The sequence below is a fragment of the Bubalus bubalis genome, chromosome 9 (assembly GCF_019923935.1).
Source record: "Bubalus bubalis isolate 160015118507 breed Murrah chromosome 9, NDDB_SH_1, whole genome shotgun sequence".
Lineage (NCBI taxonomy): Eukaryota > Metazoa > Chordata > Mammalia > Artiodactyla > Bovidae > Bubalus > Bubalus bubalis.
This window is the reverse complement of record NC_059165.1, coordinates 63,669,647-63,694,092: the sequence shown is the minus strand read 5'-3', so window position 1 is coordinate 63,694,092 and position 24,446 is coordinate 63,669,647. Positions and strand designations below refer to the sequence as shown.

General features: G+C 45.9%; 1 long non-coding RNA gene across 3 annotated transcripts; it reads left to right on the top strand.

The window, feature by feature from the left end:
• The first annotated feature begins 973 nt into the window (after positions 1-973).
• On the top strand, positions 974-24,246 carry LOC112586908. 3 transcript variants are annotated; one of them, XR_006641405.1, is made up of 3 exons: positions 974-1,093; positions 1,248-1,408; positions 24,103-24,246. It is a non-coding gene; the product is annotated as an uncharacterized LOC112586908 (long non-coding RNA). The 3 variants fall into 3 exon arrangements; XR_006641406.1 differs by lacking the exon at positions 24,103-24,246 and adding an exon at positions 9,893-9,950; XR_006641407.1 differs by lacking the exon at positions 24,103-24,246 and adding an exon at positions 9,752-9,810.
• The last annotated feature ends 200 nt before the right edge of the window (positions 24,247-24,446 follow it).

The following is a 24,446-nucleotide window of genomic DNA, read 5'->3' as shown; positions in this document are numbered from 1 at the left end:
GAGTGTCAGTGTTGCTCCAATGTTACGCTTCCCTGGCATCTTTCCTTCCTCCCGCTAATCTCTTCTAATCACATCCATTGGCTAAACCCACCCAGCAGCCAGAAAGCACGAGAGCCCAAGCAATAGACAGTGGCCTATAGACAGTACAGATTCGGGGTCAGTATGCAAGGTAGAGAAAAGTGGAGAATGGTCCTGGTGGTGAGCAGGGGCGCAGACAGGGCATAGTCAGGATAAATCATTTAAAAAATTAAAAATCACTCAAAAGTCCACTTTCCAGAGGTAACTTTGATTAATCCTCTGGTAGATTTCATCAATGACTTTGTAATATGCATTATATTTTTATAGCCAAGATACTAGTACGTAGTTGCTTTTTAAAGCACAGTTAATGAAGGAAAAGAGGTCCAAATGGAAAACTATTGAAAGAGGGGCTTGATGACAGACAATAATTACATTTGGGTGGTTTATTAACTTTCCCAGTACATTAAAACATACACACATGTTCAATCGCTCAGTTGTGTCCAACTCTTGGTGACCCCATGGACTGTAGCCCACCAGGATGGGATCTTACAGGCAAGAATACTGGCTTAAGTTGCTGTTTCCTTCTCCAAGGCATCTTCCTGACCCAGGGATTGAACTCATGTCTCTTGTGTCTCCTGCACTGGCAGGCAGATTCTTTTCCACTGAGCCACCTGGGAAACCCAACACACACACATGTATGCAGTGACCCAAGTCACCCAGTTGGAGTAATTTTTTTTTCTCATTGTTTTTTGGAGTACTTTTTTTTTTCCTCATTGTGAATTTTTTTTAAATATAGAAAGCTAATTTCAAGCTTCATGACATGTAGATAGTCTTCTTTATTGAACTATGCAGCTGTTCTTTTGTGGACAGAATTAACATTTTTTTATTTATTGGTTTTAAAACCACAATATCCTGAGTGTGTGTTGGGAAAGTGAATGAGTGACCCATGTATACTGCCTGCTCTGTTTTTTCCCCAGCCCAGTGATCACTCATTGATCCCCTCATTGTTTCCTATGGAGTTCAGATGTGGTTCAGAATCCTACTCAGCAACCCTCAATACACTGACTTTTTCAAGGTGAGACATATTATTGCTGTCCCATATGTTTAGCAGTCATTCAGATTAGAACTGTAGTGCCTAGTAGTTTAAGTGGCTATCAACTGTGACAGAAGATTCCTCCTAAATTATGGGGTGAAAGATATGGCATGAAAAATTCACTTCTTGGTTTCAGGAACATGGCAGAAGCAGAAAAAACAGCTGAGGGAAATGGTGAAGGCCTAAGCCTGAGGTTGCAGAATTCTCCAAGATCTTAAATTGGGAATATCCGTAAAAGAAGTGCATATCCAGAATTCCTTATTCTCACATCCTTCAAGTTAATGATCTCGGTCACTGGTAAGTCATTCTGAGTGCTTATATATCTAAGAATGTCAGTCTGTTGCCTTTATTCTGAAGGCTACAAAGTTACCGGGTCCAACATTCTTCCTTCAAAACCCTCTGAAGGCTGCAGCATATAGAGTGCTCAAGGAAAAGTCTTTATATTCTATGTAAGAAGTTGTTTTTTTCCCTTGGTTCTTATAATGTACAAGTAAGTTATTCTTTTTAAAATTTGTTTATTTTTGATTGAAGGATAATTGCTTTACAATATTGTGTTGGTTTCTGCCATACATCCACATGAATCAGCCACAGGTATACATGTGTCCCCTCCCTCTCGAACCTCCCTCCCATCTCCCATCCCACCCTTCTAGGCTGTCACAGCCCCCTGAGTCATGTAGCAAATTCTCACTGGCTCTCTGTTTTCCATATGGCAGTGTGTATGTTTCCATGCTGCTCTCTTCATTCACCCCACTCTCTCCTTCTCCTGCTCTGTTGACAAGTCTGTTCTCCAGGTCTGTGTCTCCTTTGCTGCCCTGTGAAAAGGTTCATCAGCACCATCTTTCTAGATTCCATACACATGCATTAATGTATGATATTTATTTTTCTCTTTCTGACTTACTTCACTCAGTATAATAGGCTCTAGTTTCATCCATTAGCAAGGCTTTCCTGATAGCTCAATTGGAAAAGAATCCACCTACAATGCAGGAGACCCTGGTTCAATTCCTGGGTCAGGAAGATCCCCTGGAGAAGCGATAGGCTACCCACTCCAGTATTCTTGAGCTTCCCTTGTAGCTCAGCTGGTAAAGAATCCACCTGCAATGTGGGAGACCTGGGTTTGATCCCCGGGTTGGGAAGATCCCCTGGAGAAGGGAAAGGCTACCCACTCCAGTATTCTGGCCTGGCGAATTACATAGTCCATGGGGCTGCAAACAGTTGGACTCACTTATCCCCAGCGAGTAAAATGGAACATGTGTGATGTGTCTGCCCAGGGAGTCCTATTAGAGACTTGGTTCTCAAGTTTTTTTTATTGGTGTCTGATCGTAGAGGCACTCTACCTAGCATGTATCGGAAGTCCAGATTCCCAGCAGAAAAGCAGCTTAAAGCACAGTGTTTGGGAAAACACTTCAGGCACAGTGAGTCACTCTTACTTACCATTTAGGCTTCCCAAGTAGTGCGGTGGTAAAGAATCCACCTACCAGTGCAGGACATGCAAGAGACTTGGGTTCGATCCCTGGGTCAAGAAGATCCCCTGGAGGAGGAAATGGCAGCATGCTCCTGTATTCTTGCCTGGAAAATTCCATGGGCAGAGGATCCTGGCGGCCTATGGTCCATGGGGTTGCAAAGAGTCAGATACAACTTAGTAACTAAGCATGAACGCACCATTTAGGTCAAATTTTATAACAGTGCAGGGAGCTATTTACCAGCCAAGTTCTCAGATCCCAGTAAGCAGCTGGAGGTCTAAGGACAGCAGCTTTAGGCCTGTTTTGTGAAGTCTTTCCTATGCATCCCCATTTACATTTAATTTTACTTATGTTACAGTGAGCCCTTTCAATGTGCATACTGAAGTTGTCTTTCGTTATTGCTTTTGTTCCAAGTGTGTGTGTTTCTTCCTTAGGAAGTTCTGTACGTCTTGGGTATTTGACAGAAAAAGAGGAGAGTAAGAAAAGAATCTGTCCTTTCCTTCCTATTTTTGTCACCACTTCGCCCCTCTCCTCTGTGTTCTCCTGGTCTCATGCTCATCCTTTGTGCTTGTGTGTGTGTTATTTGCTCAGTCGTGTCCGACTCTTTGTGACCCCATGAACTGTTGCCCACCAGGCTCCTCTGTCCATGGAATTCTCCAGGCAAGAATACTGGAGTGGGTTGCCATTTCTTTCTCCAGGAGATCTTCCCAATCCAGGGATCAGACCCTGGTCTCCTGTATTGCAGGGAGATTCTTTACCATCTGAGCCACCAGGGAAGCCCTCTTCAGTGCTACTGATGCATTTTTCTTTGATATCAGCTCAGCTTCTTATGGACCTAATACAGGGCTTTTTTTTTTTTTTTTCCCCAGTATTGCATGTAAAACTTTTTCATTGCAAACCTGAGTGCTTTATTTCCGATGTTCCATGATTACTTTCTAGATGTTGTTGTTTTTCCCCTTCCACTCATCCTCCAGCAGTTGGACCATCTTTCTAGTTCTATTAATTTCCAGTAGAGACGTTGTGGGGGCTCATGCTTGTTTCTGCCTCTGTCTTCAGGGGTTTCTGTTAAAAGCCCTGCTCAGTAATTGAGTCATAGATTGTGGCGCAATTTTCTGGCCTTGTTCCTGGTGGCCAGCAGGTTTTTATTTACTGAACATCTGTTAGCTGAAATCCTCCATCTCCTATGTCACTGTATAGCTAGCTCTCTGACACATGAAAGAAATGAAGCCTGTAGAAAGGACTGTGTCCTGGCACTCCTGCCTCTAGGCTCTGCCATCCGTAGGCTGGTGCTATAGTGCCATGTCGGTGAAGGCTCCCTCTTGGGCTACTGTGGAGCCCAGTTCCTCTACATCTGCTGCTCACAGGGCTTGAGGAGAGGGTGCCCTTGGAGGCAGAGAGCACTCTGGACAGCATCTTGGTGTTTTGGACTGTGCTAGCCCTCATGGTCCTGGTTTTAGGGGCTGGCTCCCCAATTTCTTGCCTCGCATTTGGTTGAGTATTGATCCCAATTCGCAGAATGAGATTTTTTTGCTTTTTTCAGTGCTGTCTCATTTTCATGAGAAGTTGGGAGTGGCTTAGTAGGGGGCTATTAACCAAGCATTGTTTTAAAACAAAAATTTCTAAAGAAACTTCCAATTAAGGGACTTAATCAGGGATCCAAAGACTAAAGCACTGTAAGCAGTATGTGGAGCCTAGAGTCCCATTAGGGCGCTAGGACAGATACACATGGACAGTGACTCACATCACCAGTGTATTGGGTACACCAGGAGCCCAATGGGCTGGGAGTCAGGGACTCTGGCTTCTTACTCCAGACTCCAGCGTGGACTTGCTGCGTGACCTCGGACGAGGCAGGGCTCCCTTCTGGAACTCTCTTGCCTTGTTTACAAATGAGGGGATTGGTCTTAAGAGTTTCTAGCATGCCTCTAGCTCCAACATTCATCATCATTTTAGACTGTTGGGATTCAATGGGAACACTGTAGAAAGGAGGAAGCTGCTGACCTTGGGCTGATTCACCTCCTCTAGGGACCAAAGAAACAGAAACTACAGATGCCTCCCAGGATCCAGCCTGGCCCCTCAGGGCCAGAAAGTGTCCTGTGTCCCACCAGGGTTGCCTAGCTCCAGCCTCTCCAGCTCATCTCTTTGTTGCTAGATTTTTTTTAAAAGAAAAGATGGTGCATAAATTGTATGACTTTGCAGTTTGCAACGGTCTTGTCTATTTGACTTATCAAACTTGTTTGTATATGTGTGTTTAATATGGCAGAAAATGGGTCTCAGGCTTTTTTTCCCCCAAGTGAAAAGCCCTTTCATGACTGATTCATAATTTAAGCATAAGGAGTTGGATGATGCTTCATGTTGACAATGAGCCATGATCGTTTCGTTAGACCAAGTTTAGACAAAGGGTCTAAGGCAAGAGTGTGTAACGTCTGGGACATTAGGGTGTGCAAAGACCTCAGGATTGGGCCCAGAGCCTCCTGTGCTCCGGGTGGATTTTTGACTTGTATTGGGAATTCCATATTCTCTGTGAGTGTCTGACGGGCAGAGGTGAGTCAGCACCCATGGTGAGGAGTAAGGTGGCACCCTGCTATCTCATGAGGCTGGTCCTGGATGTGAACCCTCTTGGGGCAAGGGGATGGAGACCTGGAACCTCGGGAACTTGTGGGCTCTGTCCTCCCTGCAGGGACACTGTGGGCTAGCTGTTCTCCTGAGTACTCCACAGGCACAAGGCCCTACTACCTCCTGTAACATCTCCTTACCCCAAGCCAGGAGAGCAGGCGCAGTTAATAAATCTAGCAGATTATAAAACACTGCCAAAACCAGATATTCAGGTTAACACAAAATCCACTTGAGAGGCATAAATAATCTAATTGGTGCTTGACATGCAAACAGAATAGATGATTACAAGCCCTTTCAAGTACATGGTGTTCCAGCTCTCCCTTCTTTCAGGACAGACTGCTGATACTCCTGCCATATAAACTGGATTGGCCAAAAAGTTCATTTGGGGTTTTCTGTCACATCTTATGGAAAATCCCAAACAAACATTTTGGCCAACCCATTACATGTGTGTGTGCTAGTCGCTCATTCATGTCCAACTCTGCAACCCTGTAGATCACCAGGTTCCTCTGTCCATGGGATTCTCTAGGCAAGAATACTGGAATGGGTTGCTATTCCCTTCTCCAGGGGATCTTCTTGACCCAGGGATTGAACCCCAGGCTCCTACATTATGGGCAGATTCTTTACAGCCTGACCCGCCAGGGAAGCCCGTATATATCTCCATACTTTAGGGAGAGAAAGGGTGGAGGAATTGCTTTTCAGTTCATATCTGCGAGATGTTGCAAGAGAGGACAATATGCACATTCTGTAGGATCTTCCTCCATGGCGTCCCTTGATGTCGCTGCCTGAATGTCTTGTGCAGCAGGAAGACGGTGCTCTCCTCTTTGTTTCTGCAACAGGAGCACAACATTTCCCACGTTGACTCGTGTTTGTCTATGTGTCTATATCTCCCGTCAGTCTGCATTCCTGGAGGTTAAGAGCCACATCCAGTTATCACCTCGCAAAGAGCCCATGCAGAGGGCACGCTCAGTAGTGACCTTTTAAGCCAGATAAATGTCAGCTCTAGACTTAGCTAAGGAGCTAGGAGGATGACATTCCCCAGAAGACAAGCTGTATCTGTCAGTCAGAGCACCCTGTGTACATTTGATTTATGTGATGGATAATTATTTATTAAGCACCTACTATGTGCCAGATAGGGCTTCCCCGATAGCTCAGTTGGTGAAGAATCTGCCTGCAATGCAGGAGACCCGGGTTCAATTTCTGGGTCAGGAAGATCTGCTAGAGATGGGATAGGCTACCCACTCCAGTATTCTTGGGCTTCCCTTGCGGCTCAGCTGGTAAAGAATCTGCCTGCAATGCAGGAGACCTGAGTTTTATCCCTGGATTGGGAAGATCCCCTGGAGAAGGGAAAGGCTACCCACTCCAGTATTCTGGCCTGGAGAATTCCATGGACTCTATAGTCCATGGGGTCACAAAGAGTCAAATATGACTGAGCGACTTTCACTTTCATGTGCTGGATATTCTTTTAGATACTAAGAATAGCGTAGTGAATAAGACAAATAAGATTCCCACCCACAAAGAGTGTAAACACAATGGGGAAACAGACAATAAATAACCAACAAAACAACAGTTGTTAAAGGAAAGAAAATAGGATGATAGAGAATAATTGGGGTCCAGGAAGACCTATCGCCATTCAAGTAAGATGTAAGGACAAAAAAAAGTGAGAGAAAGGAAGGAGCATTACAGGGGAGGAGATAGCTAGTGCAAAGGCCCTGAGGCAGAATGAAATGTGGCTTCCTAAAGAAACAGGGAAAAGTCCAGAATGGCTAAGGAGTGCAGAGTGGGAGTGGGGAGTGGATGGCATGAGACTGAAGCAGCAGGCAGGCTAGGACCACATCACACTGCTGCTGCTGCTGCTAAGTCGCTTCAGTCGTGTCCAACTCTGTGTGACCCGGGAGATGGCAGCCTACCACATCACACAGATTATTCTAAACGCACAGAGGTGCTTTGAGCTGGGTGGAGAAAGGTGGAACGCATCAGTTCCTGGAGCCACTTTGAGAAGATATCATCTGATATCTTGATAATGATATCAAACCAGGGTTTCATCCTTCTGTGGGGATGATCCTTCATACTCTTATGCTGTTTTTCAGGGAGACAGGTGACTCTTACTGTACTTTTTCAGGGGCTTGCTCAGCCCCTGATGCAGGTTTGAACTTGTGCAGTAGTGGGATGGTCCTGGCCCTGGGACTGAGAGGAAGGGAATGGCTCCCTTGAGGATGGAAGCCTCAACTTTAGTCTTGAAATCACTGAACACTCTGCATTGTCCACGGCTGCTGTTTGAATTGAAAGTGACAGAGGCACTTTGCAAACTTGCTGAAGTCAGAAAGGCAATGTGTTGCCTGCCAAAACTGACTTTGGGGGTTTGAACTGGCCTCCAGGCCTCAGCATCGGCTGTTGGTTTCCCCACTCTGTTTTTCTCTTTGTATTGGCTTTATTCACTCACATTCCAGGAGAGCTTGCTCCCAAATGCTGTTAGTCCTACAAAGTAGGGTTTGTGTCCTGAACACCATGCTTTGGAGTAACTTCCTTGAAATTTACTAAGCTCCCTCCCATGCCTCGGAGAAGGCAATGGCAACCCACTCCAGTACTCTTGCCTGGAGAATCCCATGGACGGAGGATCCTGGTAGGCTGCAGTCCATGGGGTCACGAGGAGTTGGACACAACTGAGCGGCTTCACTTTCACTTTTCACTTTCATACATTGAAGAAGGAAATGGCAACCCACTCCAGCGTTCTTGCCTGGAGAATCCCAGGGACAGGGGAGCCTGGTGGGCTGCTGTCTATGGGGTTGCACAGAGTCGAACACGACTGAAGCGACTTAGCAGCAGCTCCCATGCCTGGGGCCAGCGGGAGCCCTCAGTTCTGTTTGAGCTCTGGTCCTCATTTCTTCTGTTTAGGGTGCTCTTTGACTCCTTCATCTTATATGGGGGAGACCACATGCTCTGAGAACATTCAGGACTCCCGTTCATGGCATTATCCTGAGGGCACCTGGATGGGCCCCAGCTCTAGGAAGTGGTTTGGGGAATAGATCACTGTCTCAGGGCAGCACAGTATTTCTTCCGTAGAATCTCACAGGATCAGGTCCCCAGAATGGTGCTAACATGCTAATTCAGGATGACTTTCACTCCCATCTTGACGTAGAATGAGTTCTGAGCTCTGGGCTATTCTGACTCTTGGGCTCTAGCTGCATTTGAGGGCCTGAGGGTCAGTCTTTCCTGTTCAGGTTCTGATTGTGGTGTATCTTTAGTCTATAGTACCTGTGGGCAGCAGGTTGGTGGCAGGGGTCCTTCATCCTCTTTCCTGCTTTTGCACCCAGATTGACCACTTCAAACTACATTATGTGTCAGGGCCCTTGCTGTGTGGCCATGCCTATCACCTCCACAGTTTCTTTCTTTTTTTTTTTTTTAATATTTATTTATTTGACTGCATTAGGTCCTAGGGCTTCCAAGGTGGCACAGTGGTAAAGAATCTGCCTGCCATTGCTGGAGATGCAGGTTCAATCCCTGGGTCGGGAAGAACCCCTGGAGTAGGAAATAGCACCAAGAAAAGATCCCCATGGGACTGTAGGTTGCAAAGAGTTGGACATGACTGAGCATATCAGGTCTTAGTTGTGCCACAGTTGATCTTCAGTGCATCAGGAGGGATCTTCCACTGAAGTGCACAGACTCTCTAGTTGTGGTGTGCAGGCTCAGTAGTTGTGGTGTGTGCGGGTTTAATTTGCCCTGAGGCATGTGAGATCTTAGTTCCCTGACCAGGGATCAAACCCAGGTCCTCTGTATTGAAAGGCAAATTCTTAACCACTAGATCATCAGGGAAGTACCTCCTTCAAGGGTTTTGAGCCCATTGCTCCTTAGCACCACTGGGCCACAACAATGGATACCTTCTTTTGCATCTACTTGATGTGCTAGCTTCATGCCCTCCTGGGTCCTGGGTTGGTTGTGCCCCATACCAGACAGGGGACAGGTATTGCTTGTGCAGATGTAGGTAATATACATATAGCTCGCCTCTGCCCACACCTGCCAGCATCTTTCCACCCTACATTTTCATTTACCTCTCCCCCATCCATGACTGGAGATATATTCCTGGTAAATCCAGGACCTAGTGGTCCAATTTGAAGAAACACAGTCCACCTACCCACATTAATTTCAAAATAACTCAAATACTTTATTTTTACATTTTGAAGAATTTGAAAGGGATCTCATTGTACAATCCACAGCTGTTCCCTACATTTCTCTGGCAGTGAACTCCTAAACCCATGGCTGCAGGGCTTTTCTTCTTCATTTCTCCTCCTCTTTCCCAGTAATTTCTTATCGTGATTTGTACTGTCCAGTATGGTAATCACGAACCATGTGTGCTAGTAAGCACTTGAAATGAAAGCCACAGTGAACTGAGATGTGCTTTAACTGTAATATGCATACAGGATTTTGCAGACTTGTTATATAAAATATAAGTAAAATATCTGATTAATAATTTTTTATAGTGCATACATGTTCAAATGATAATTTTAAAATATTTTATAAACTGTATATTTGAAAATGATTTTACCTGTTTCTTTTTGCTTTTTTGATATAGCTACTGTGTGTGTGTGTGTGTGTGTATGTGTGTGCACACACGCACACGCATGCATGTGTGTATGCATGCTCAGTCACATCCAATTCTTTGTGACCCCATGGACTGTAACCCACCAGGCTCCTCATCCATGGAATTTTCCAGGCAGGAGTACTGAAGCAGGTTGCCATTTCCTACTCCAGAGGATGTTCCCGACCCAGGGATTGAACCTACGTCTCTTGCGTCTCCTGCACTGCAGGCAGATACTTTATGTTGAGCCACCAGGAAAATGTAAATTACATGTTTATATATGTTTATTACATATTTATAAATATTGTTGTTGTTCAGTCGCTAAGTTGTGTCTGACTCTTTGCAACCCCGTGGACTGCAGCACACAAGGCTCCTCTGTCCTCCACTATCTCCCAGAGTTTGCTCAAATTTATGTCCATTGAGTTCGTGATGCTAACCAACCATCTCATCCTCTGCTGCCCGCTTCTCCATTTGCTTTCAATCTTTCCCAACATCGGGGCCTTTTCCAGTGAGTTGGCTCTTCCCACCAGGTGGCCAAAGTATTGGAGCTTTGGCTTCAGTATCAGCCCTTAATGAACATAGTTCCTGTTATATTTCTTTCGGACAATGCTGATTCAGATCAATGAAACCTTTCTAGTTTTCTCCTTTTCCTCCTCTTCTCTGGTTCTTTTTTCCTTGCTCTGATGTTTTGTTTCAAAAGCACAAAATTTAATGGTCTGGCAGAAATGAAACTCTCCTCAGATGGAGATGTCAAAGGGCAGAGGCTCTAAGAAATACAAACACATTAATTATCTTTGCCCCACCACGCATAGATTAAATAGTGTTTGGATCAAAATAGACATTTTAGGAAATAACAGACTTCACTGTTTATTGAAATTGCTGTCATAAAATTTTACAACATGGAAAACAACGTTGGATGGAGGAAAGACACTACATCTTTCCCTCCGAGAAGTCTTACCAGTCCACATTTCACTCTAGTGTTTAAATTCTTTCATTTACAAGAGAGCTCCTCTCCAACGTCTGTTCTCTCCAGGCTCTCCCACCATCCCATACTTCTTAGCTGACATAACTCACAGAAGACAATTAGCTCTTTTGATTTAAAATCAGCAGGCAACATTTTCCTATGTCTTTTTTTCTTTCCTTGAATAAATGTCTGGTTCCCAATCCATCATCACCAATAACTTAAGACTGCCGTTTATTCTTCGTTCCAAGGAGACTGTCCCAAACCATGAAAGCAATGCTGCCATGACTCACACTTCACATAAAAGATGTCTGGGTGTTTGGGCAAACAGCCAAAAGGGTTGTTTAATCTCACCTGGTGATAAGAGATACTAAGTACTTGGGAATACAATAAGAGGATTTGTTTTAAGCTTTGAAATAGTTTTTTGATAATCTTTTAAATCTTTTTTAAAAAATTGAAATGCAGTGCACAGTGACAGCTAGTAGGAAACTTTTTCCAATGTCTAAGTGTTCACACATGTCAAAACTTGAATGTGGACTGAATAGATGCATTTGAAACAAAGCATGGCTGAGAAATAACAGAGCATCTTTACTTGATAATTATTCTTTCTAGGTTAAGAAACAGTTTACTCTGGGGAGTTAGTTGTAGCCAAAGATATAAAAGCTAACTATTGTTATTAGGCTGTGGTCTTGAAAATCAGAAATAAACTTAGAAAATGGTCTGCTAGGTTCTCTAAGGAACTCAGAGAGGGTGAAGAATCTCTCCATGATCAATCTCTCTGTGATCTAGTCTCTTCTTCCTATAGGCTTTTCATTGCCCATAAAGAGCACATGTATATCATTTTAGGATTTCTTAGTTATTATAGGGTTTGCTGTGATTTTGTATATTTAATATTTAGGACAACTGCTTGCTCACATTAGATGAAGAAGAGGAAGTGAAATATTGTGTAATTAAACAGAATCTCAAGAATTACGCTGATATTTGGTAAGCCATTTCCTCTTCTTACTAGAAGTGTCTAATTCATGCTTTTCCTGAAAAATAGCAAAATTGCAGTCTCATCAGAAATGTTGAACTCAAACTATAAATTTCTGAGTGCCCAGAGATTTTGAGGTGGCATTTTCTTTTTTTAATAATCTTTTAAAAATTTATTAGTTTTGGCTGTGCTGGGTTTTTGTTGCTGCAAGGACTTTCTCTAGTTGTGGCGAACAGAAGCTACTCTCTAGTGGCGGTGCTGGGCTTATTGCGGTGACTTCTCTTTTTGCAGAGCACAGGCTCTAGGGCGTGTACACTTCAGTAATTTGGCTCCTAGGCTCTGGAGCACAGGCTCAATAGTTGTGGCACGCAGGCTTAGTTGTCCCAAGGCATGTTGGATCTTCACAGCTCAGGGGCTGAACCCTGTCTCCTGCATTGGCAGGTGGATTCTTTACCACTGAGCTGCGGGAACACGAGGTGGCATTTTCTTTAAAAGTTTTTGGAAACAAGGAGCAGTTCAGCATTTAAATCTTTGGCGATTGTGTTATCCATGAAGAACTGAATGTATAGGCACATGCAAACAATAGTTTCTAGGTGTTTGGCCCAGGGGAACAAAGCTCAATTTCTTTCCCCCTCTGGGCTGAAGTTTCTGTGTGGAGTGGGAATTATACAGCATGCTGGAAACTTTTGTTGAAATACAGGTACTTGAGCAAAAGTTGGAGGACAGCTGCCTGACCTGGCTCTGAACAAGGCTGGTAGCACAGGTCACAAGTCCCAGGGTAGAAGAAGTCTTCAGAGGTCCCTTCCCCAACCCTTCCGCTCTCTGTGCTTGTCCTCAGCCAAGGGTACAAGGTGGCTGCATGCTCCTAAAGACCTCAGGACACCTCCCAGCAGCGTTTGCAAGCTGTTCCAAGCCTAATACTCAAGGGGTTCCTTTAAACACATGCTGTCAATTTGCCCTGCTGTAACCTGGGGCCCTGTGGGGGTGCCTTATTACCACATGTCTAGGTAAACCACAGGGAGAGACTGACTCATTTCCATTTTTGTCAAAATTCTTCCTCAGAAACAATATTTTTCTAAAACACCTCTTGAGGTCTTTGATTTGGTGCTAAGCAGATAAAAATGCAAAAAAATTGCTAGCTCTTTTGTAAATCCTACCATACAGCCTTGTCAGTTCAAATTTGGATCTCAGAGGGAAGTGAACTTTGAATGTGACCGACACTGGTATGTATCAGAACTCTTGTCTGAAAAATGGGCTGTTAGAGCCATAAGGAGAGTGGGGACCAAAGCATTAACTCAAAAATATGTCTGCACCCTCATGTTCACTACAGCATTATTTACAGTAGCCAAGACATGGAAACAACTTCAATGTCCATTGATGGTTGAATGGATACAGAAAATGTGATATGTACATTTATGTAATATGATGGATTATTATTCAGCCATAGAAAGGAGGGAAATCCTGCCATTTGTGAAAGCATGCATGGACCTCAAGGGCAATATGCTAAGTGAGATAAACACAGACAAACACTGTATGATCTTGTTTGTATGTGGAATCTTAAAATAAGACCAAAGCAACTCCTAGAAGCAGAATAGATCAGTGGTTGCCAAACGTGGGGGCAGAGGTGAAAGGGGTCAAAAGGTACAAACTTCCTGTTATAAAAAGATAATAATAAGTCCTGGGGCTCTAATGTACACCATGATGACTGTAGCCAGTGATACTAGATTGCATTGGGTTACTAGTTCTTTACCGGATATGTGGTTGCAAATATCTTCTCACATTCTGTGAGTTGTGTTTTCACTTTCTTGATATATTTGAAAGTTGCTATGAGAGTAGATCTGAAAAGTCCTCATCACAAGAAAGAAAGATGTAACTATGTGTGGTGATGGATGTTAACTAGACTTTATTGTGGTGATCATTTCACAGTATATATGTGTATATAGATATATGTATGTGTGTGTATATATATATATATCTCAAATCATTATGTTGTACACCTAAAGCTTATATATTGTTGTATGTCAATTATAGTTAAAAAAAAAAAAGAGTGGGTGCTTGGCAAAGGGTGGGGAATAAAGGGAAGAAGGCCAACAACACTAAAGGAACAGAAGCTGGGACCCCGGTTCCCTGGGGAGGAAAGGCACGTGGTCAGCCCTGCTCAGAAGCACAGGGATGGCAGTGATGTGAGGTGGGGTCCCCCCGTATCCTGTTTCTAGACACTGAATATCTGGCTCCCTGCCTGAATTTTATAAGAGCAAATCTCTCAGTGACTCCCACAACATGAGGGGAAAACAGAAGAGCAGTCCAAGCCCAAATGCTAATGCAAGTTTCTGCATTAAAAGAGCGTTTATTCGGGTCTTGAACTGAGGCCAGGCCCAGGCTGCCAGAATGAGCTAGGCAGAAAGATGGAGGCTGTTTCTTTTGAAGTTTGGTGGTCAGATTTCTGCTGGCTGTGGTAGTGAGCCTATCTTATCCCACCAAAGTAAAGCTGTTATTTAGAAGGAAGGGAGCCCACATTTGAAGTTCTGTATTAACATTGCTACAAATGATAGAAAACTTTTTGTTTCTAGGCAACTTTTATGTTGCAGAGACCAAAACAGCTTGCCCTATATGGGTTTTGTCCACTCTCTTTACAGTAGTCATTTTAAAGAGCTTGAATTAAATGGAACAAATTGGCTCGCCGGACCATCCCCAGCTGTGATGGAGATGCCCTGCGATGCTAGAAAAGCTCTCAGGCCCAGTCTGAATTTTCCATGCTCTGGAGTTGTCCTGGGCTTGCCCTCTGCCTGGGAAAGGAACAGGGCAGGGGGCACAGTTGCGGACCAGAGGTTCTCGTGCCGAGCCAAGAGCCAGGATAAACAAGGATGCATGCAACCCCAATCTGCCCTTGAAGCCTTCAGCCTAAGGGGGTGGCTTGGAAAGGGGAAAGAAGATAGCTCAATGTGAATCCAAAGTAGAAAATAGTTCAGGCCATGTGAAAGCCATAAAAAACATATTGGGCAGATGACCACCACACAGAGGGAGACAAGTGGAGGAGGTCTATTTCAGATGTGCCTCAAAAGATGGGCAGGATTTGGGTGAGCAATAGTACAGAGGATAGATCAAAGTGGGTGAGCATGTGGGAAACTTTGAGGTATGCCTGGGAAAGAGCAAGTCCCCAGTTTTGTTGGTAGATGGGAGATCCTTTGGAGCAAAGGCTGGGTGGAGGAGTCAGGGCCAGGTTGGGAAAGTCTGGCTTAGGGAAAGGGCTGTGGCCACCTCAGTAGCCCTGGGGAGAGGAGGTGAGTGTACAGATGTGAGGCCCACCACGACAGTGACTCTCAGCATTGACTACACATGGAGTCACCCTGGGAGCTTCGAAGCTGTGTTGGGACCGCAGGACAGAGCTCTGGTTTACCTGGCCCCAGGCAGTAGGATTTGTGAACCCCACCCCCCCCCCCCACCCCAAGCAGTGATTCAGAGATGCTGCCAAGGTGAAGAACCCCTGGATTGTGGCAGATTGTGATTCAGTGAGGTGGGGCTGAATCCGAATCTTTGTGTAGCAAGGGTCTGTAGAACTTGGCCACACCACATCAGCAGAGCACCTGCCTGCAGCTTACCCCTCCTGTGAGGAAAAAATGAGGAAAGCTTTTGCCTCTTTCACCATTTTGCTCTGGGATGCTGGGTCCCTGCCGAGGAAGGACAGTCACGCTCACTGATTGGGCATTGACCTTCAAGGGCAAATGAGGACTTTAAGCTGAAACAAACAGACCTGTGGGTCCCCAGGAAGCCCTTCAGTGGGTGTGTGGGCACACAACGTGTGGGCACAATCAATTTTCTCAGCTTCCATGTGTACACTATCCAACACAGGTCTGCCTGAGCACCCTCCTACACAATACTGATTCTCCCGTCCACCTCCCCGCTCCCACTGCCTTGCACATCCTCCAAATACAGTATTCTGCATCTTTGGCAGTTACTTAAAAGTATGATAAAAAGAAGCCTTTGAATATCAACTTTAAAATTTGGCTCTGTGACTCTGCGGTCTTGGCCCTGTCCCACCCTTTCTGAGGTTCCCTGCCTCCTCTGTAAAGACGGGGCCAACCAGCTCTGCTTTGCAGGGTGGTTGAAAGATCAAATGAGGGAGCCCCAGAAGTGGCCTGGCCTATAGCCAGCTCCGGGTGAATGGCGGATGTTATTTGCATGGTTGGCATCTGGAAAACCATCTTGGCATGTGGTCAGGGCTCCTTGAATGTGAGCGCCCTTCCCCCTTATTAATGGCTCCCAGATTTTATCCCCATGGAGCCCAGCTGTCCCATGGAGGTTGGGAGTGTGAGGCAGGAAGGTTCCAGCCTCTCTGGTCTCCTCTTTTCCAACTTTCTCCAAGAAGACCTCACAGTGCGTCTCCCCCAACAGGCCTTCCCTCGAGTAAGGAAGCCTCATGATGGACCTTTCTCCTCTTTGATCATTTGACAGGCTCACTCTAGGTACACCATAAATAAGTCAATGCATCAGTGAGTACTGGAAACAGGGGAGTGAATGAGGCAGGCATTTCCCCCGCCCTCACCAAACTCACGGTCTAGACGTCACCAGACAATTACAACACCGATAGATGCCACAGTAGTAAAAAAAAAAAAAATAGAAGCCATGCAAGCCCACAGAAAAGGCATGAAGGAAGGGAAGGCTTCTTGGAGGAAGTGTGGTATAAACTAAAATCTAATGGGAAAGTGGAAGCCAGACAGCAGGCTTGTTTCTGAGCAGTGGGTTCATGGGCCCGGAGGTAAGAAAGAGCACGCCAAACTCAGAACAGAAAAGGCTTCGTAAACTTGGCTGTGGAGATGAAGGCTGCCCAGTGTTTTCTTCCCTTTTGTTGGTCCTCCCATATGATGGAATGCTCTGGAAAACACAAAGGTTCTTCTACATCTTTTGTTTATCCATATTTGCTCCACTCTGCAGATCTTCTCTTACCTCCTTGAGCCTGGGTAGCAGTGCACGGAACCCAGTCTAACCAGGAAATGGGCTAACAGAGCCCCATGCACTGGCCTCTAAGACTTGAACCCCTAGGAAGCCATGCTGTGAAATATCATTTCATGCATTATTCCAAGATAGGGATGATAAAGGTACATTTCATCTTCAGGGAGTATGCACCCCCAGTGGTCCTGGGACTCAGGCCAGGGGCCTGGGCGGTGGACGAAATGTGTGGCTTGCATCAACTTGCCTCTCTGGGAAGGGCAGAGAGACAGCAGCAGGGACGGGGGAGCAGGATCATCAGTTTAGCCTCTGGCTCCTTCCCTGGCAGGTCCGAACCCATTACCAGCAGACAGTCTCGGCCTTTCCTGCTGCCCCACACTGGCCCTGGACACACACTCTCCCCCTGCTCCCTCACACGCTTCAGGGCTTTCTGTTCGAGTCCTCACAATTTACTCCTGCTGATGAGTCAGGGGAACAAGTTCTAGGTCACTGACAAATCAAAGCCAACTGAGAGCAGATATCTTTTGAGGCATGAAAGCGAGGATTTTCTGTGATCTTTCGGAGGATTCCCAGTCACAGCATTTTCCTGGAAATCCACAAGTAAGTGCTGCTTGCAGTTTAGAAAGCAATGAACTTCATTCTTATGGTTGTCTCCCAAGGTGGTCAACGACCACACAGTCCAGCTTACTCCCTATCTGCCTGTGGGAGAAGGCCAGTGGGATGTCAAACCAATTTATATGCTTCCAGCTTAAAATATTCAGAGTTGATTTTCCCTATGGTTGGATGAGCAAGGTTGGCAAGTAAATATCAACAGAAGAAGGAGGCTTTCCCCAAAAAGTCAAAGAGGACAGATGGAAACAAGATGTGAGAAGCCTGGACTCCACTCTCCTGGCCTCACTGCCTTGGGCCTCTTGGAGCCTGACTGGTACCTTGACCATGATCTGAAGGTCCAAGGCGAAGTTCCCTGTGTGTGGAGACTGGCCACTTGGACTACGCCAGAACCTGCCATTTCCTAAAATCACCTCTTTTTGCTGTTGAAAGAGGCCCAGCTGTCCATTATGAGTCCTTCCATGAGCATGCCCTTTAGGATGTCCTCCCTGTTAAATCTCAACTGGCCTAGTCACTTCTGACTTAGTTTCATGGTGTGTGCATGCTGCGTGCTAAGGTGCTTCAGTCGTGTCCGACTCTTTGCGACCCCATAGACTGTAGCCCACCAAGCTGCTCTGTCCATGGGATTCTCCAGGCAAGAATACTGGAGTGGCTTGCCATGCCCTCCTCCAGGGGATCTTCCCAACCCAGGGATCAAACCCGCATCTCTTTACATCTCCTGCTTTGGCAGGTGGGTTCTTTACCACTAGTACCACCTGGGAAGCCCTCGCCTCAGACTGTAAGCACCCTGAAGTCAGGAGCAAGCCTGCTTTCTTACCTCTCCTCTCAGTAGCTACAGAGGAAACATTTCATCAGTGGTAAGGAAACGGTCCTGAGCTAAGGACTACACGTATGCCATTTCCCTAGTGATGAGATGTTTGTCCCAAATCTAGCTCCCATTGTTCTCCATCATTTAGGGTACTGTGATAAGGATGCAGTTCTTTCAAGAGATGCCTTGCCCTGAGGTTCTTGTGTTTGACGGGAATAAACTCCATGGTCTGTGCCCACTAAACACCCTGCAAGGGCCATGCTTCCAGCCCAGCAAGTCCTCTGAAAGGAACACACTAGTAGGCCATTTTGCCGGGACCAGTAGCTGCGTGCTGAGAGCTAGGGAGGAAGGATTTTGATTAGTTACTGTCACCAAGCTGACACTATGCCAGCCCCCACATCTGGAAACAGTTACCAGGAAAGAAGAAACACGAAAGCCCAGGCCTCATGACCCTGCAGTCTTCCTTTCTGCTGCTCTATTTATTAATTTACTGGTTTGGAATGATTAGCTTGGGTCCCCAGTATAAATTATAGGAACCAAAGTTAAAAAGAGGCCACGACTGTCTCCATACTCTATGAAAACAGGCCAAGGTCTTTTTATGGGGTCTTGGATGAACTTTGTATCTAAATAAAAATGTTTTAGAAGTTGCGTGCTGTGTTGGACTTCAATCATCAAGCCAAGCCTTTATAAATTCTGTCTTAAGCCTGGAGTCCCTCTCTCCAACTCGGCACATCTTGGCCACATCCGTCTCAAGGACTCCATAGGATTCGTACCTCGTGGGTCTGGACACACATAGCCCGCTGTTGCACATCACAAAAACACACTCAGAGATTCACACTTCTTGCCCTGCCCTCCGTCCCACCCTGCTTCCTTTAAAATGTAAGCAAGTAGAAGGTTTGGAAGGAGCCTGAACAAGTTTGCACATCACCAGTGCCATTCGCTGCTGATGGTGCCCTGGAGGTGAAATGGAGCCTAGAAGCTAGGGGCCCACTCCTGTGCTTATCGGTTTTGAAATGTGAAAAAGGCTCACAAAGAAGACCTGGTCTGTTTTTGAGAGGGACCAAACATTAAGCCTTAGGATATTTAGTCGATTTCTCAGTAACAGGAAAAAAACCCCAGGATGAGCTTAAATAGAATAATCAAGATGGCATTTTTCTTGGACACTAAGAATGGGCCCACAGAAAAGCAGTTCTTTCAGGCTCTTCTGTCTCGGGACCTGGAAAGCCCTAACGAGAACCAGAAACTCAGACCAGCAAGTATGTCTCTGGTACTAACGCCGTCTCCAGTTTCTGGTTTGATGAGTTGCAGTCCACCTTGATGACTTGGCCTCTGTTTCAACCAGATGATGAATCACCTCTTCTGGGAAGAATCTCCCATCCCCTGCCACCCCTCCCGCCCTCCGTTCCCGCTCCCCGCTCCCCTTCTGCCTTCCGTACCCCTCCTCCCGCCGTGTGGTTGGGTACTTCCCTTTGAAGTTCCTTCCATATAGAGCCATGTATTAAGCACTTATTTCATTGTATGTGTGCCTGGCTCCCCGACCAGACTGAGTGCCTCGTGTTTAGAGAATGAATGCCTGACTCATCCATGCCGAGCTCATAGCGTGAGTTTAGGGAATGTTTGTAGACTATGTCCAGGACTACTGTCTTAGAGCAATTTGGTTGTCCGTACATTGTCAGAGGTATTTTTCTATATGATATAAACCAGTAGGACTAACTCACACTGTAGTTCAACTGTGACTTTAGAAATGTGCTAATTAATGTAGGCAAATCTTTTCTACAGAGCCTGGGGGTCATTTTAATTCTTTTGTCATCCTGGAATATTGTTGTATTAAATGTTATAATAATTAAAGCGATCACACCACTTGTTTAAAGAATTCTTGGGTACAGATAATTAATATTTTATCGGTAATTTAAAAGGGAATAAAAGGAAAGTTTTTTTAATGTGCCTTGCCAAAGTGTTGTCACATGGAGTTGTGCCAAATTACCAGAAGAAAATTGCCTTTCACTTCTTATTTTACACATTTTCAGGGTGCTTTAAGAGAAACAGTAACGCCTTAGTTCACATTAGTCCATCACCAAAGTGAAATACACTAGGAAAGAAATCGACCCGTGGGCACTTCCCTGGTGGTCCATTGCTTAAGAATCCACCTTCCATTCGTATTGTTGAGTCACTTCGCTGTCCACTTGAAACGATCACAACATTATTAATTGGCTATACTCAATAAAAAAGAAAAACAAAAAGAGAATCTGCCTTCCAGTGCAAAGGACTTGCGTTCAATCCCTGGTCAGAGAACTAAGATCCCACGTGACTCAGGGCAACTAAGCCAGAGACACAGCTACTGAGCCCATGTCCTCTGGAGTCTGCATGCTGCAACAAAAAGATCTCACAGTCAAAAAATTAAAAAATAAAGAAAATGACTCATCTTGCCCACCAGAGTCAGACAGGGGTCTCTGTGGAAGCATAGAAGGCTGTAAGAGAGGTCTAGACAGTTAAGGCAGAAGGGTGGGGACTTGCCAGCTCCTGCTGCAGTAGGTTTAAGACTCCCGTGTGAGCTGAGAGCATAAATGAGCCCTTGGAGCCCAGAGGAGACCTGAATGGGGTGTGGCTGGGGGTACCTGGGACAGAGCTGCAGGCTCCCTTGGGTATCTCTGGGATAAGACAGGGCTGCACTTCCCATATATTCAAGGAAAAATTTCCCCTGTTGCTGAGGCTAGCTGAGGAGCATTTGTTATCTGTTTAACTCGAATCCTAGAGACTTCATCACAGGGAGACCCTGCAACTGGATGATTTGTAGGAGCTGAAAGTCAAGGCTGCCAGAACATCAGTAGCTGGGCTCCCCATCCCCTCCCTCCTCTATGCCTGAGAAGCATTGGCCCCTCAGATTCACTGAGCAGTAGATACAGAGTACTGTTTTTGCAGGCTGGGAGTGGCTGTGGCAAAATTGCTAAGGATTAATAAATAACTCTAGCTGATCTGTTCCAAGGAATACTGACTTCTTGGTGAAAATAAGTTGTGGTTCCAGCAGCTCAGTTCCCCCTGCCTGTCTAGGAGAGTGGGCAGTGTGTGTGCCCACTGCTTCCCTCACCAAGGCTGCCTCCTCCTCCACAGTGGCTTCTGGGGACTTGCAGGGGTTTGCTCAATGAACATCTGTGCAAGGGAGAGAAGGTTCCAGGGTTTTCCAAAAATGTGCAACTACACTACCTAGAGATGGGTGTGATGCAGTGATGGGGCAGTGCTGGGAGCTGGGCTGTTCCCACTCAAACCCTGTCTTCTGCTTACTGTCTTCCTCACTGCTCTGGAAAGTTGCTTCACCTCTCCTGGCCTTGCCTTCCTCATCTGTAACAGGGAAAATAATGATACTCAACCCACAGGATTATTTTCAGGATGGAATGATTTAATGTATGAAAAGTACTTAGAAGAACACCTGCCATTGGTAAGCTCTAGGCTCGGATTCTTTGTGCACCTGTAGGCACGTGTCCACTCTCCTCTCTGATTGCTTCTCCGCATCCCTGTCAAGCTCACAGCCATTCCTAGACACAGCCTTACCTGGGGGGAAGCTCAGAGCCAGAGATCTCTCTGCTTTTGCTGTCCTTACAAACAACCATCCAAGCCCCTTAATGTGCCTCCTTTTAGCACACACCCCATTCATATCGGTGAAATATCAGGAGCCCTCTGAATGAAAGAATAAGGAGGAAAATGCTGAAAGAGGCTGGGGAAGAAGTGTTGGCACTTGCTGATGCGGAAAGGCATGCCCTTGGGCCTGTCCTGTTAGAGGGCCTAGACCCTGCCTGCTGGGTGAGGGTGTACAGAGGGTGCAAAGGAGTTGAGGTCTGTATCATGGGACATACGTATGGGGTGTACTTTTGTCCTTTCATTCCAGGGTAAAGGAGGGTGAGTTTGTTCCAAAATGTTAAAACCAGCAGTCTCGATTGTGTAGCTGTCACCTCCAAGCTGCCCAGCCTGCACAGATTGCTTTCTGTACCGTGGATTCAAATGTCTGGGCTTTTTGTTGGGGGCTGGGTGGTGTCAGGTTAAGAGAAGTTTCTTAAGCACTTTCAGTGTGACTCTTAGAATGGCTGCTACAGAGCCAGCAGCTTCCTCTTTCTGCTCTCTGATGCTGGCGCAACTCTGCAGCTAAGGAAGCGGAGGCTTTCTTGCCAACTGACATGGGGGAATGTTCCGTGAACTGGGGTGCACCAGCCCCAGAGACGCTGATGCCTTAATGCTAGGGAACTGAACACCTGGCTAGCGAAGGTGGGGAGATGACCCGGGACCAACGTTCTTTAAGGCCCATCAGTCTCTGCCTGACCCAGAGGGCCACACAAGTCAGTCTAGCCCAGGGTGTGGGGTGGAGAAGGCACCTAAGGCAATGCTGGTTTCTGTCTAGAATCCACTAGAAGAGGTGTGAACTGTACCAGCAGGGATTTAGGCTAGACCTTTCAAAACACAAATTTAATCAATCTGTAAATGTTAACTGGGCTCCTTGCTGACTTATAATGAGGTTATAAAAGAAGCACAGATGTAAATGCATGGGCCAACTTTTGATGGCAGACCCAAAGGCTAAAAGCTGGAGGTATTGGACATGGCAAAGGAGAGTCTCTGTGAAGTGAGAAGGTCATGGAAAGGCAACCAGCTGAAAGAACAGTAGCCCAGAAAGGTTAAGGAGTTTGCCTAAGGACACACAGCTCCACAGTTACAAAGCTGGTCTAGAAGGGGGAGAATTATACGGGTAAGGAGAGTAAAAGAGGAGTCCAGGGCTTTGCACAGAGCATGTAGAAAGGGGCTGTGTCAGCTGTGTGTGGGGAGGCTGGAGGAATCATGTTCTCTGCAGGAGCCAGAGCTGATCCTGGGACGCAGGAGAGAGCAGACGAGATGGATGACAAAGAGGAATTCTGCCGAGGACTTAGAGGCCAGGCACAACAGGGGGAGGCAACACATGGGAAATGTTTTGGTGTAGGGATTAAGGGTAGATCGAGTTTATGCTCTCATGTAGCCTTTTCAGCGTATTCTAAGCTTTGTTTAATATTTGTGTATTTCTGTTTGAATCAGAGAAGAAAGATGTTCATTTAAAAAAAAAAAAGAAAATAGAGATGTCTGGATTTTCTCTCATAAACAACAGAAACCTTTGGGAGTGTCCATGGAAAGCAGTGTTTTTGTGGAAGTGGTGTTTGGGGAAGATGAGACAGCAGTGTTGGGATAGATGGATGGCCAGGGGTCAGAGGAGGGGTGGGGGCTGATGTCATGGAGACTGGCTGGGGGCTGCTGGTGGTGAGAGGCGAGGCCTTGGGGAGCTGGGGATTTGAGTGCTCGATGGGGGGACAGAACATCTAGGAGCAATTTGGAAAGGGTTTTGCTGACCAGTTGTGCGTGGGGGTTAAGGATCAGGGGGTAGGGGAGAGGCAAAACTGGAGGCAAGCTTTCCCACCTTTGGCGCTGCCACTAGCAAGAAGAAAGAAATGAAAGGAGCTGGACAGAGGAGGCATGAGGATTATTGAATTTGGGGAGGTGTTGCTTCTCTGAGGCCTTTGCCCTCCATGCTGGAAACTTGAGGGGAGCAGAGGAAAGGCATGGGTAAGCTTTGCTTCTCAAGTCAACAAGCGTCTGGTCAGTTGCCTACAGTGGGCATCACTCCATGAAAGTATCTGCGGTCAGGCAATTGAAGCAACCTCAAAAGTGCCTCTGAAGTCTTCTCTCTTAAGATATTTTATATGAGCCAAATCAGTGGAACTCTCTTGTGAAAAATCAATTTCCCTGGAAAATAAAGTTGGGTTCTGGCCAGCAAATAGCACTTGGCAAGCCCTGATTAAGTAAGCCAGTGTTTAGAGAAGTTGTGAAAATGGCAAGTCATTGAGGAAAGTAAACACTGGGGCACCTAATGCCATTTTCAGGCTATGACAGTGGTTCTGTCTCCATCGATTGTAGAGGCTGAAACTGCAGGTTTAAGTTCTTACTTTACAAACCTGTAGATCACACATGCCCTTTTTGAGGACTCTGAAAGGGGAGAGGAATTGAAGGTGACCTGGACTGAACACAGTTTTCTTTCCCAGGTCAGTGTGTGGAAGCCACAAAGCACCCAGCAGCTGGACCTAGAGAAACAGCCACTTGCGAGCCACCCAGGCGCCTTGACTGCCATTCACAGGGTGAGCCGGGCTTCGGTGAGAACAGAGATTTCCAGTGTGGTCGCTGGTACAAATTTTCAGGCTTTTTTTTTTATTTGGTCAATGGCTATATTTCTTAAAAAGTTTTACATAAATTGAATCCTATTTTAAACTCATCTGAGCTTTGGCTATTTAACCGAAACCCTGTAGGCCTGTGCTTCTCAAACTTTGAAGTGCACACAGATGACTTAGCAACTCTTTGGACCCCATGGACTATATAGCCCATCGGACTC